The sequence below is a fragment of the Loxodonta africana genome, chromosome 20 (assembly GCF_030014295.1).
Source record: "Loxodonta africana isolate mLoxAfr1 chromosome 20, mLoxAfr1.hap2, whole genome shotgun sequence".
Lineage (NCBI taxonomy): Eukaryota > Metazoa > Chordata > Mammalia > Proboscidea > Elephantidae > Loxodonta > Loxodonta africana.
In genome coordinates this window covers 37661831-37674173 of record NC_087361.1, presented here as the reverse complement: position 1 = coordinate 37674173, position 12343 = coordinate 37661831, and the positions used below count along the sequence as shown (strand labels likewise).

Sequence of the window (12343 nt, the reverse complement as noted above, 5' to 3'; positions counted from 1 at the left end):
TACTTAAACAAAAAAACCTATCGCCATTGAGTTGATTCTGACTTATAGTGACCCTATAGGACAAAGTAGAGCTGCCCCATAGGGTTTCCAAGGAGTAGCTGGTAGATTTGAACTGCCGACCTTTTGGTTAGCAGCAGAGCTCTTCAACACTGTACCACTGTACCTCCGGGCCCTGGTGGCACAGTGTTGAAGAGCTATAGGAAACTCTGGTGGCGTAGTGGCTAAGTGCTATGGCTGCTAACCAAGAGGTCAGCAGTTCGAATCTGCCAGACACTCCTTGGAAACTCTATGGAGCAATTCTACTCTGTCCTATATGGTCGCTATGAGTCGGAATCGACTCGACGGCAGTGGATTTGGGTTTTTGGGTTTATGTAGTTTTAAGCAAACTTTTTGCCATCGAGTCGATTCTGACTCATAGCAATTCTATAGGACATAGTAGAACTGCCCCCATATATTCCCAAGGAGCAGCTGGTGGATTCAGACTGCTGACCTTTTGATTAGCAGCCGAGCGCTTAACCAGTCTGCTACCAGGGCTCTGTATTTAGTTATAGTTCATTTACTTTCACTGCTGGGTAATATTATATTGTGTGAGTATATTCATTCTCTTGTTGGTGCACATTTGGGTTGTTGGGATTTTTTACTTGCTTGTTTGTTTATTTGTTCATTTTATCGATGTATCTATACATTGGTAATACATAGTATGTATTTTGCTATTGCAAGCATTGCTGATGTCAGTTCTCTTTTATACGTGTTTACACGTGGAAGTACACATGTAGAAGACTTTGTCTAGGATATGTATGCAACAGTAGAAAGGCAAAGAATGTTCAGTTATATCACATAATGCTAGATTGTTTTCCAAAGTCCTTGGACCAGTTTACATTCTACTAGTAATCTGTCAGAAGCCCCCGTTGAACCACAATACTGCTAAAACTTGGAGTTGTCAAAACTTTTTAACTTTTCCCAATTTAGTGGGTACAAAATAGCACGTCGTTGTGGTCTTAATTTGCTTTTCCTTGATTGCTGATGAAGCTGAACATCTTTTCACGTGAATATTCGCCACTGGTATTTTTCTTTCATGAAATGCTTGTTCATGTCTTTTGTTCCTTTTATATACTTAAAAATGCATTAAATACATTTAATTTTTATAATACTTTTTAATTTTAAAATAACACAGAAAAGTACAATGCGGAGGACTTTTTTTTTTTTCCCAAACCGTTTGACCTAATGTCCTATCACTTCTGAATAAACTAGTGTGTAATTTTCTACAAAGAAACAAGGACATTCCCCTATAAACTACAGTAAAACCATCAAAATCAGGAAATCAACATTAATACGTTAGTACCCTCTAATTCTCAGGTCTTATTCAAGTTGACAAATATCCCAATAATGTCCATTATAGCAAAAGGATCCAGTTTAGAATCATGTCTTGCATTTTTACTTGTCACGTCTCCTTAGTCTCCTTCTGTCTGGAACAGTTCCTCAGTCTTTGTTTGACTTTTGAGACCTTGACACTATGAAGATCATACAGAACAGTTACGTTACAGAATGTCTCTTTTATTTTGGTTTTTCTGCTGTTTCCTCATGACTAGATGCAGCCTATGGATATGTGGCAGGAATATCACAGAAGTGATGCTGCACCTTCTCTTTTCATCCTATCCTGTGGTGCCCAGTTAACTTCATTTTAGTCAGTTACTATTGATAATCACTTGAATTACTTGATTAAGATGGTGTCTGCTGGGTCTACTCTAAATTTTATAAAATTTTGTGAAAAATTTACACTACAAATTGCTACAAACTCATCTTCCTTCTCTAATAATTATTTGCGTGGAGATACTTGGAAACTATGTAAATATCCCCTTCCTGATCAAACTTTAATTAATTAATTAATTAGTGTCAGTATGGACTCAGGAGTCTGTGTTTTTTTGGTGAGTTATTACTCATTACTATCATTATTTATTTTGATACTCCTCCTGTCCCTGATTTAGCCAGTGGGATCCTCTTCAAGTTCACTGCTGTGTCCTCTGAATGTGTCCCTGTCATTGTTTGATCATACAGTTTCATTCTAACACCATAGGGTTCAATCATGTTTTCTCCCTTTCCTTTTTTGTACCTCGTTCTCTGACAGTGAGATACTCACCTACCACGGTCCTTAATTTGTTGGCTTTCTATATCAGTCTCCCTGCAGAAATCTGCCGTTTGCATTGCCTTCTACTTGGGTTCTGGAGACACTTTACTTGGAAGCCCTTCTTACCCCTGGGACTCTTCCATTACACACAGGAGCCTTCCTTTTTGTGGATGCCTTCCTCCCCCTGCCCAAGCACTGACACCCGGTGCTGGCTGCTCTCATGTAGGGAAATTGCAGTGCAGTTCCCCTCCCCCCCAAAAGAATAACCAATTGTATCAGCACTTATTGTCCCCCTTTCTTCAGAGATCTGCAATCCAACTTTTGTCAGTTACCGTGTTTCCTTATGTGTGATGGTCTTTTTAATTTCCATCAGTTTGTCTTTTCCTGGGCTATGCTAACTTACTCATTAGAGTTTTATATGCTAAATCTTGGTATTTGGTGGGGCAAGCCACCCACTGTTTATTCTTTTTCTGGTTCAGTGGCTTCTCTGTTATGGGCCTTTACTGGTCCATGTACATTTTAGAATCAACTTAGGAAACCTTTTGAATTTTGATTGGCATTGTACTAAGTCTGTGGATTCTATTTGAGGAGAACTGTCCTTTTATGCAGGGCTTGGGGCCTGTTTGTTTTGGTTTGAGCCCCTGCTGAGAATTTGCATTTCTAACAAGTTCCCAGGCCATGCTAATGGTACTGGTTAGGGACCAATTCTGAGAATCACTAGTAAACAAACAAACAAAAAAAAACCTTGTTGCTGTGGAGTCAATTCCGACTCATATTCTGTAGTAAAAAAAAAAAAAAAAAAAAATTTGTAGTAGAGCCCCGAAAACCAAACTCAGTGCCCTAGAGTTGATTCCTACTCATAGTGAGCCCATAGGGTTTCCAAGGCTATAAACGTCTTTGGAAGCAGACTGCCACATCTTTCTCCGTTGCTTTAACCACTGTACCGCCAGGGCTCCTTATTAGTGGAGCAGTGGTTCTCAAAATTTATTATACATAAGAATCATCAGGGGATCTTGTTCAAATGTAGATTCTCATTCAGTATATCTGGGGTGGAAGCGATTCAAAGGCTTGCTTTTATGATTCTATCATGAACGTGGTATATCATTCCATTTATTTAGGCTTTTTTACTGTTTTCCAATATATTTTCTCCATGTATAACTTATATTTTGTTAGTTTTATTTATTAGATATGTTTTGTTGTTATTGGATTTTTTTGAATGTTATTTTCAGTTTGTTACTGGTGTGTAAATATACAGTTGATTTTTTAAAAGTGGTCTTATTTAGTTGAAATGAATAACTTGAATGCCAACAAACGTGTTCAGATAGTATTATAAATATGAAACATGTTCAAAAGCAAATAAGATCAGATGTCCAGGCTTTTGCCCCTAAAATTACCTTTGATGTTTTAATAAATTCTAGGTAAATGGGCATATCTAAAGTCTACTTTTGTAATCTCCAAAGGGTAATTTCAATGCATTATGCTTATTTATAATTATTATTTTAATGGCAACTTATTTACATCAGACTCATTTTAAAGCAATTTATAATTCTGCATGGAGTATATATATGTTTGCATATAGCTTTATTGAGGTATAATTTACATACCATACATTCACCTATTTAAGTGTTCAATTTGATGATTTTTAGCCAATTTATATACAGATGCAACTATGACCCTAAAGAGTTCTTTCATGCCCATTTTCTGTGGATACCTGCTCCCACCCCCTGCCCTAAGAGGTGACCTGCTTTCTCTTCCTGTAATTCTGGCTTTTCTAAACAATTTATATATACATGGAAACATACAATATAAAGTATTTCCTGTCTAGCTTCTTTCACTAAGGATTATGATTCTGGGGTTCATCCTTGCCACGTGAATCATTAGTTCATTCCTTTTTATGGTTACTACATTTCATTTATCCCTTCACCAGTTGATGAGTATTTGAGCTGTTTGTAGTGTTTGGCTTTTACGAAAGATGCTGCCATGATCATTTGCATACAAGTTTTATGTGGACATATTTTTTATTTTATTTCTCTTTGATAGATACTCAAGAGTACACTTTCTGGGTTATATGTTAAGTGTATAGTGTGTGTTCAGTTTTTTAAGAAACTGCCAAAATGTTGTTCAAAGTGACACTACCATTTTACATTCCCACAAGTGGTGTATATGGGTTTCAATTTCTCCATATCCTCCTCAGCTTTTGATTTTTTTTTTAATTACTGCAGTTCTAGTGAGTGTGTACTGGTACTCACTGTTTTAATTTTCTCTAATGGCTAATGACGATGAGCATCTTTTCATGTGTTTGCAAAACATGTACCTTCTTTGATGAAATGAAATCTTCAGCTCATTTTTTAATTGGATTATTTGTCTTATTCTTGAGATTTAAGGATTTTAATATATGCTGGCTATCACTTTATTAAAAAACATCGGAATCGACTCGACGGAAGTGGGTATCACTTTATTACATTTATGATTTGCATATATTTTCTCCTATTTGGGGGATGTCTTGAAGAATTTGATGAAGTTGAATTTTTCATTTTTTTTTTTATGGATTGCACTTTTGTTTTCATATCTAAGAAATCTTTGTGTAACCCAAGGTTACATGATTTTCTCTTATGTCTTTTCCTAGAAGTTTTATAGTTCTTAAAATTCAAACTGTGATCCATTTTAAGTTAATATTTTTGTATGTTGTGAGGTAAATGATCTGTCTGTCTTTGTGTGTGGTTATGTAGTTGTTCCAGCACCGTTTATTGAAAAGACCATTCTTTCCTCATTGATTTGCCTTGGCATGTGTGTTGAATCTCAGTTGACTATACATGTGAGCGTTTATTCTGGACTTTCTAGTCTATTCCATTATTTGCCTGTTTTTATTTACACCAATACAGGTGCCTTGCTTACTGTAGCATTCTAGTAAGTTTTGAAATCACGTAGTTTAACTCTTACAACTTTAGTATTTTTCAAAATTGTTTTGGACACTCTAGGTCCTTTACATTTTCATATATACTTTAGGATCAATTTCTACCCCCCCCCAAAAAAAAAAAGATGACATTTTAATAGTGATTGTGTTGAGTCTGTAGATCAGTTCGGGGAAAATTGCCATCTTAATTCTCCAGTCCATGGACATGGATTCTATCTTTGTTTATTTAGGTCTTCTTTGATTTCTCTCAGCAATGCTTTGTAGTTTATAGTGTATAGGTTTTGAATGTCTTTTGTTACAATTATTTCTAAGTCATTTATTTTTTGTTACTTATTGTGAGTGAATAGACTTTAGGTTTCATTTTTTTTGTTTATGGTTAGTATACAGAAATGTAGTTGATTTTTGTGTATTGATCTTACATCCTGTAGTCTTACTAAACTTTATTGATTCTAGTAATTTTTTTTTGTTAGCTTAGAATAATCTCCACAAGAGATCATGTTACTTACGAATAAAGACAGTTTTAAATTTTCCTTTCCAGCCTTTTTGTTTTTTTTTTCCTCTTGCCTTATTGCACTGGGTAGAACCTTGGTACAGTGTTAAATAGAACTGGTGAGAGCAAACATCCTTGCCATGTTCCCAGTTATGTATGATGTTAATTGTAGGTATGCATCCATAAAAGCAGAGTCATTTAAACAATTAATTTAATCCACCTCATTAATAAAAAACAAAAACACATCGTCATCTCAGTAGATGCAGAAAACTCAGTTGACAAAATCCTGCCCTCATTTGTGATTTAAAAAAAAAATGATAAAAATGCTAGGTATAGAAGGGAACCAAAAACCTATAGCAAACATCATAATTAATAGTGAAAGACTGAATGTTTTCCTTCTAAAATGCAGGGACAAGCTAAGGATGTCTGTTCTCACCTCTATTCAACGTTCTCCTGGCTGAAAGTTCTATTCCTATTGTTTTCTCACTGTAAACTTTATACAGTTTATTTTAGATTGTGTAGAAAATATTAAGAAAAAACAAAAACAAAATCTCCCTTTATACTGCCAACTAGAAATGTCCCTGCAGCATATTTGTCTCCTTCTGTATACCACTTGTATGTATATGTGTATGTTAAAAACCAAAAAAATAAAGAAACTCTTTGCACTCTAGTCAATTCTGACTCGTTAGCAATGTATAAAACCAAAAAAATCCATTGCCGTCAAGTTGATTCCTACTCATAGGGACCTATAGGACAGAGTAGAACTGCCCCATAGAGTTTCCAAGGAGCACCTGATGGATTCAAACTGCTGACCTTTTGGTTAGCAGCTATAGCTCTTAACCGCTGCGCCACCAGGGTTTCCTAGTAACATATATATGTTACAAAAAACAAATTTGAGATCATATTTTATTCTTGTCTCTCTGTGACCTCATTTCCCACCATTTTCTTCCGTGCTCACCACTGGTCACTCTTGTCCACTTTCAGTTCCTGGAGGAGGCCAAGTCTTTGTATTTTTTTGATTCTTGGCCTTTGTAAATGCTGTTTCTTCTATTGGAACTGCTAACTTCATTCTTTGCATTAGAACCTTTAGCTTGTTGAGACATCTTAAATATCATTTCCTCCCAGAAACTTTTCCTCATCAGTTCATATAAAGTAGCTTCCTTGCTTCCTTTCTATCTCTTGTGTTGTTTGATTTCAATTATTTTATCTGTTTTCTGTTTCCTTGAGTTTTTTTTGCGGCCTCTTTACTGTGAGGGACTATGCTTGTTCACTTCGTCATCCCAGGACTTAGCGTAATGCCTAGTCCCTCATTTGTGTGACATTTTGTTCAAGTAACAAATGAGTAGTTTAGTACTTTGCTTTCTTGACACTGTGTTCTTGTAATTTTACCACATCATTGAATATTCTTTTGAAAGCATACATTTTAATGATTACGTAGTGCTCCACAATGTGATTACACTAAAGTTATTTAAACATTTTCTCATTCTTGGACATAGTTCCTGCCTTTACGATTCAAAAAACATTGATGATGTTCCGTTTTATTTAGTTGAGTTTAAAGCTCATTTGTCCCTTTATTGATATAAGGCAGTTTGTAAATATTGATCTGCGTAAGTAGTTTATTCTCTTTTATCCTTTGCTAATTTCTGCTATTTAAGTATCCTTATCTTTCATGTTGTCAGATGTTTGGCTTGAAAGGGGTATTTTGTTGTGTGCTGTCAAGTAGATTCCGACTCACAGCAGCCCTATAGGGCAGACTAGAATTGCCCTTACAGGGTTTTCTAGGCTGTGATCTCTATGAGAGCAGATTGCCAGTTCTTTTCTCCCATGGAATCACCGGTGGGTTCGAACCACCAACCTTTTGGTTAGCAACTAAGCGCTTAACCATTGTGCCACCAGGGCTCTTTTGAAAGAGATATAATAACACTTTAATAGAGCAGATCATTAAAATAAAGAAGTCTAGAATGTGGCAAAATATCAGACGCAAATTATGGGCTTCGGATATTTGTAGTTACTTCTGTGGAAAATGTAGACTCACGAACTTTATATAACAATACCAAGTGTTTTGCATCACTTGAATGGTGGTGTGTAGTTCTAGAGAAAGGGCAGAATTTATGTATCAGAGAACTGCTAAGGTTTCGTCTTTTTTTCCAAGTAAAATATACTAGGGTTTGAATTCCACTTCAACACCTTATTAGTTTTTCAATTGAAGAACCTGAGCTCATTTTCCTCATTTGTAAAATAGGAATAATAGTCATCTCATAAAATCCATTGCTGTTGAGTCTATTTGACTCGTAGTGACCCTATAAACCAAAAACCAAACACAATGCCATCGAGTCTATTCTGACTCATAGTGGCCACACAGGACAGAGTAAAACTGCCCCATAGGGTTTCCAAAGACAGGCTGACAGATTTGAACTGCCGACCTTTTGGTTAGTAGCCGAGCCCATAACCGCTGGGCAACCAGGGATCCAGTTATCTCATAAGGTAGTTATAAAGGTTAAAAATCGTGCATGTGACGGTTGAAGTGTGATTTACACATAGTAACTACCCAGTAAGCGATAATTACCGTTACTTGCTAAGCCTCTCATAGTTCTGGGAGTTTGGAGGAGAGTGGTATCTGTAAGGGTAGCTTCTTGAAGGAGTCAGCAGCAGATACTGACCAGCTGTTAACAGTGTTCTTCTGAAGAAGCATACTTTTACTCTTGTAAGGGAGTTGGTAGTTTTCTTCACTGTTTGCAGACCCTTTCTCTTCTGTGCAGCTGTACCAAAAAAGACAGCCTGAAAGGTGGTATTTTAAATTCCCATCAAGTCAGATCTTTTGACATCAATTTGCAGGCCATTTTTTGTAGTCTTTTTAAATATAGTTATGGTTACTTTCTTGTTCCAACTTTAAAAAATAAAAGGTAATAGTTTTTTTCTTCAAGAAGGAAAGAAATACGATTAAACAATTAAATTCTACTTGAGTTTGAGTGGTTTGGTGGGTAATATTGAAAGAGACAAGATACTGTTGGCTTGGGTACAGCTTCAGAAGTTGGGGCCTGGGAATTTAGGAAGTTCCCCAGATTCCAGGTACGTTCTAATAGAATGTAAATGTAGTTATTTTTTAGTTCTCATGTGAATTGCTGCCGGTTACAAAGACCTGGGGAAAATGATTGTTCTCTACTTCTCTTAGAATCCCTGTCAGAATTTTACCAAGGCTCCATGTGAGTCCAGGATCTATAATTTGGGGTGTGTCACGTATGCAGTTCTGCTCAGTGTCTGATCCCCTCTGTAAATGGGATACTTTCTTCTCTGGTCATTTGAGTGAGTTATGAAGCTCAAATGAGGTCATGTCCATGAAAGCACTTTGTAACTGGTAAAGCAGGTAGCTTGCTTATTCATTACTCCAGTTCGTCTTGTCAGACCTGCCCCTTTCTCACAACTGTTTGGTAGGTTGCTGGTGGGGGTGGCATGATAGCCCAGAACTCTGGTACAGTGTGCACCACCTCTCAGGAATCTAAGTTTGTTTTATACTTGCACTAGGGAGCAGACAGTTTTAGCTTGCCGTTCTTTTCACCCTTCAATTTGTTTTGCTTATTAGAAGAGTAGTATGTGATTATTTTAGAGAAATTAGAAAATATGAGTCAGTAAAAATCACCCTAATTCCTGAAATAATTACTGCATTTATTTTTGTATAGTTTTAAAACAAAGCTTATTATGCTGAACATAAGGTTGTTACATGTTTTTAATCACTTAATCTGTAGCAGTGACAATATATCATTTAGTATAACTTTTTTATATAATATTTTTAATTACATAAGTATTAAACCTTTTGGTGTACCATAATTAATAAATGAGTGCCCACTTCTTAATTTTTGCATTTAATGGCTGTTTGTAAATTTTTTTCTACTGGAAATGTTTATAATAAACATTCTATGACTTAATATTTGTATATATCCTTGATGTTTTTCTTCTTTAGAATGAATTCTAAACTTGGAATTGGTGCATCAAGGGTCATGTAACATTTAATGCTTGTCGTGGATTGAGTTCTGTACCCCCAAAATATGTATCAACTTGGCTAGGCCATGATTCCCAGCATTGTGTGGTTGTCCTCCGTTTTATGATTATAATTTTATGTTAAAGAGGATTAGGATGGGATTGTAACACCCTTGCTAAGGTCATATCCCTGATCCAATGTAAAGGAGTTTCCCCAGGGTGTGGCCTGCACCACCTTTTATCTTACAAGGGATGAAAGGGAAATGAGCAGAGAGTGGGGGAACTCATACCAAGAAAGCACTGCTAGGGGAGCAAAGCGCATCCTTTGGACCTGGGGTCCCTGTGTGGAGAAGCTCCTGCTCTGGGGGAAGATTGATGAAAAGGCCGATAGAGAGAGAAAACCTTCCCCTGGAGCTGACACCCGGAATCTGGAGTTTTAGCCTACGTTACTGTGAAGAAATAAACTTCTCTTTGTTAAAGCCATCCACTTATTTGTTACAGCAGCACTAGATGACTAAAACAATGCATTTGATATTTTCTTAGAGCTATTAAAGGGTAGTTGGCATCTAATAAACTGTACATATTTAAGAGGTACAACTTGATAAGTTTTGATTTATATATACACACACACACCCATGGAAACTAGCACCATAATTAAGATAATACCCCTTTTAATCCCTCCCTCTTGCCCCTTTCCACCTTTCTGTCCCCAGATAACCACTGATATATTTTTTTTCTCCCACTATAAATTAATTTGCATTTTCTAGAATTTAATGCAAATGTAACCACACAGTTTGTATTCTTTTTTGTCTGGCTTCATGTATAATTATTTTGAAATTCTTTCATTTGTTTATATTAATTGTATATTCCTTTTTATTGCTGAATAGTAAGTTTTCCATTATTTGGATATACTGTAATTCATTTGCTTTTTGATGGACATTTGGGTTGTTGCCAGGTTTTGGCTTTTATAAATAAAGCTGCTATGAATATTCTTGTACAACTCTTTGCATGGACATAAGGCGTTTGATATTTATTACCAAATTTTGTGCTGAAAGGTTTATGTAATTGGTATTATGACAATGGAAAAGTTTAATATGAGAGAAACTGTAGCTACTATTTTCTTTTCTCTTTTTAGTGTTTCATTTTTGAAATTTATCTTTTAGAGGTGCTAGATTTTTAGATGTAACTTAGTTTGTAATTAGTAATTTGACAACATGCTTAAGAAATTTGAAATTAACAGGTTAATAAGTACTATCAACATTTTTCACACTTGATTTTCTTGAAGTATCTTCTTTTTATCAAGTAAATATATTATTAAGAAAGCAAGAATCTGTCTTGCTTTCCTTCAGAAAGCTAATATTCATAAACAATTTCTATTCCCCTGTCAAATGACTATGTCTGTATTGAACTTGAAAAAGGTACTGGGATAAGCTTTCAGAATTTCACAAAAGATATTCCAGAATCTGGTTTGGAAAAGATGTCAAGTTCCTTTTTTCCTCTTCCTAAGATGCCCACTAGACTGAAGGAGTACCAGGGAATCTGAAGACTCTAGATGACATCAGAGCAACTTTTCAGCAGCCTTCTCAGTTTTCTTTCTCTGAAAGCAGAGGCTCAAACCTTGGAGACAGACGGTGAGAATATATTACCTGACAGAGTTCTGAAGGCCTAATCATTGTGACTTTAATATATTTCAGGCCATTCTTCGTCGGTTATAAATTAGCTTGTAATCACCGGATGTGTATTTTGTGCTTTATTTGTGCAAATTATTTCATTAGTCCGTGTCGTAAAATTTAAAAAATGAGTAAGATATGATCCTACAGTTAAGAAACTTACTGGGAAAGAATAAGTGTAGATTAATAAATGTAATCAAACAGTAGAAAGAAGTTAAATGCCATAAGAAAGAACATGAAAATTATTCTTGAGACTCCAAAGGCCTAGGTTACTTCTGGAGAGAGGGATTAGGAAGCTCAAAAGAAAAGATCATACTCACATTGACTATAATTTATTTTTACCAAAAAAGCAGGGAAAATGGGCGGAGTTAATACAGACCTGAAATGGCAATCTGATTTCAGAAAAAAGTCAATTACTGTTTTGGGAAAAAAATAGAGGTTTTGGTAGTATAGGTCAATGATTATTTTTAAATTATGTAAAATTGTTACTGTCTTATAAGGCAAATAGTATATTACATTCCTGAGAAATGATAAAATACTCTAACACAGGTAGGTGGGCAGTGAAACAGAAGATGAGTGAGTAATTAACTCTACTTGGATTAACGCTCCTGATTTTGAGTAGAGCTACAACTTAAACGAATTTGTCATGTCTTAAGCTCTTGGACCTTATACTGCTTATAACTAGGCAGAAACAATCTAAGTAAACCAGGAAAAGGCACAGTGATTGATTATAGTGCATGTAATTAGTTGTGAAGACTTCACTTTCAATTAGCTAACTGAAGACTCTGTGCAGAAGAGGACTACAGAACATCCTAGAAATCATTGTTTTGACTGGCCCTGATATTTCAAAAAAGGGATAGGAACTTTGAGCCAAATTCTTTCTCTACCTTGTAGGTTTGATATTATGTTTGGCTCAGTGACAACACAAACTCCTTTTTCTTCACAATTCTGGTTGTATTGAGAAAACCTAGTGATGAAGTTTTTATTTTAATCGCTCCACTTAACTGCTTATTGTTTCTTGTAATTACACCAAGAAAATATTTAAAACGTATTTAAATGAAAAGGCTAGATAAAATTATTAGTAATTTTTTGGTTGCTAGTCATTCTTACATAATCATGTATTATTTGTACCTCTGAATTGGGATTAAAATGCTGAACATTTTGTTTGT

General features: G+C 35.5%; 1 protein-coding gene across 15 annotated transcripts in view; it reads left to right on the top strand.

The window, feature by feature from the left end:
* NRIP1 (nuclear receptor interacting protein 1) overlaps positions 1-12343 on the top strand; it is a 95261-nt gene that overhangs the window by 33688 nt on the left and 49230 nt on the right. For 10 of the 15 annotated variants that reach the window (XR_010318704.1, XR_010318705.1, XR_010318703.1 and 7 more), the window contains one exon: positions 11012-11135. The exons of the other annotated variants lie outside the window; for them this stretch is intronic. The gene's annotated coding sequence lies outside the window, so the exon portion shown is untranslated. The remainder of the gene's footprint in view (positions 1-11011; positions 11136-12343) is intronic. 15 annotated transcript variants of the gene reach the window in all.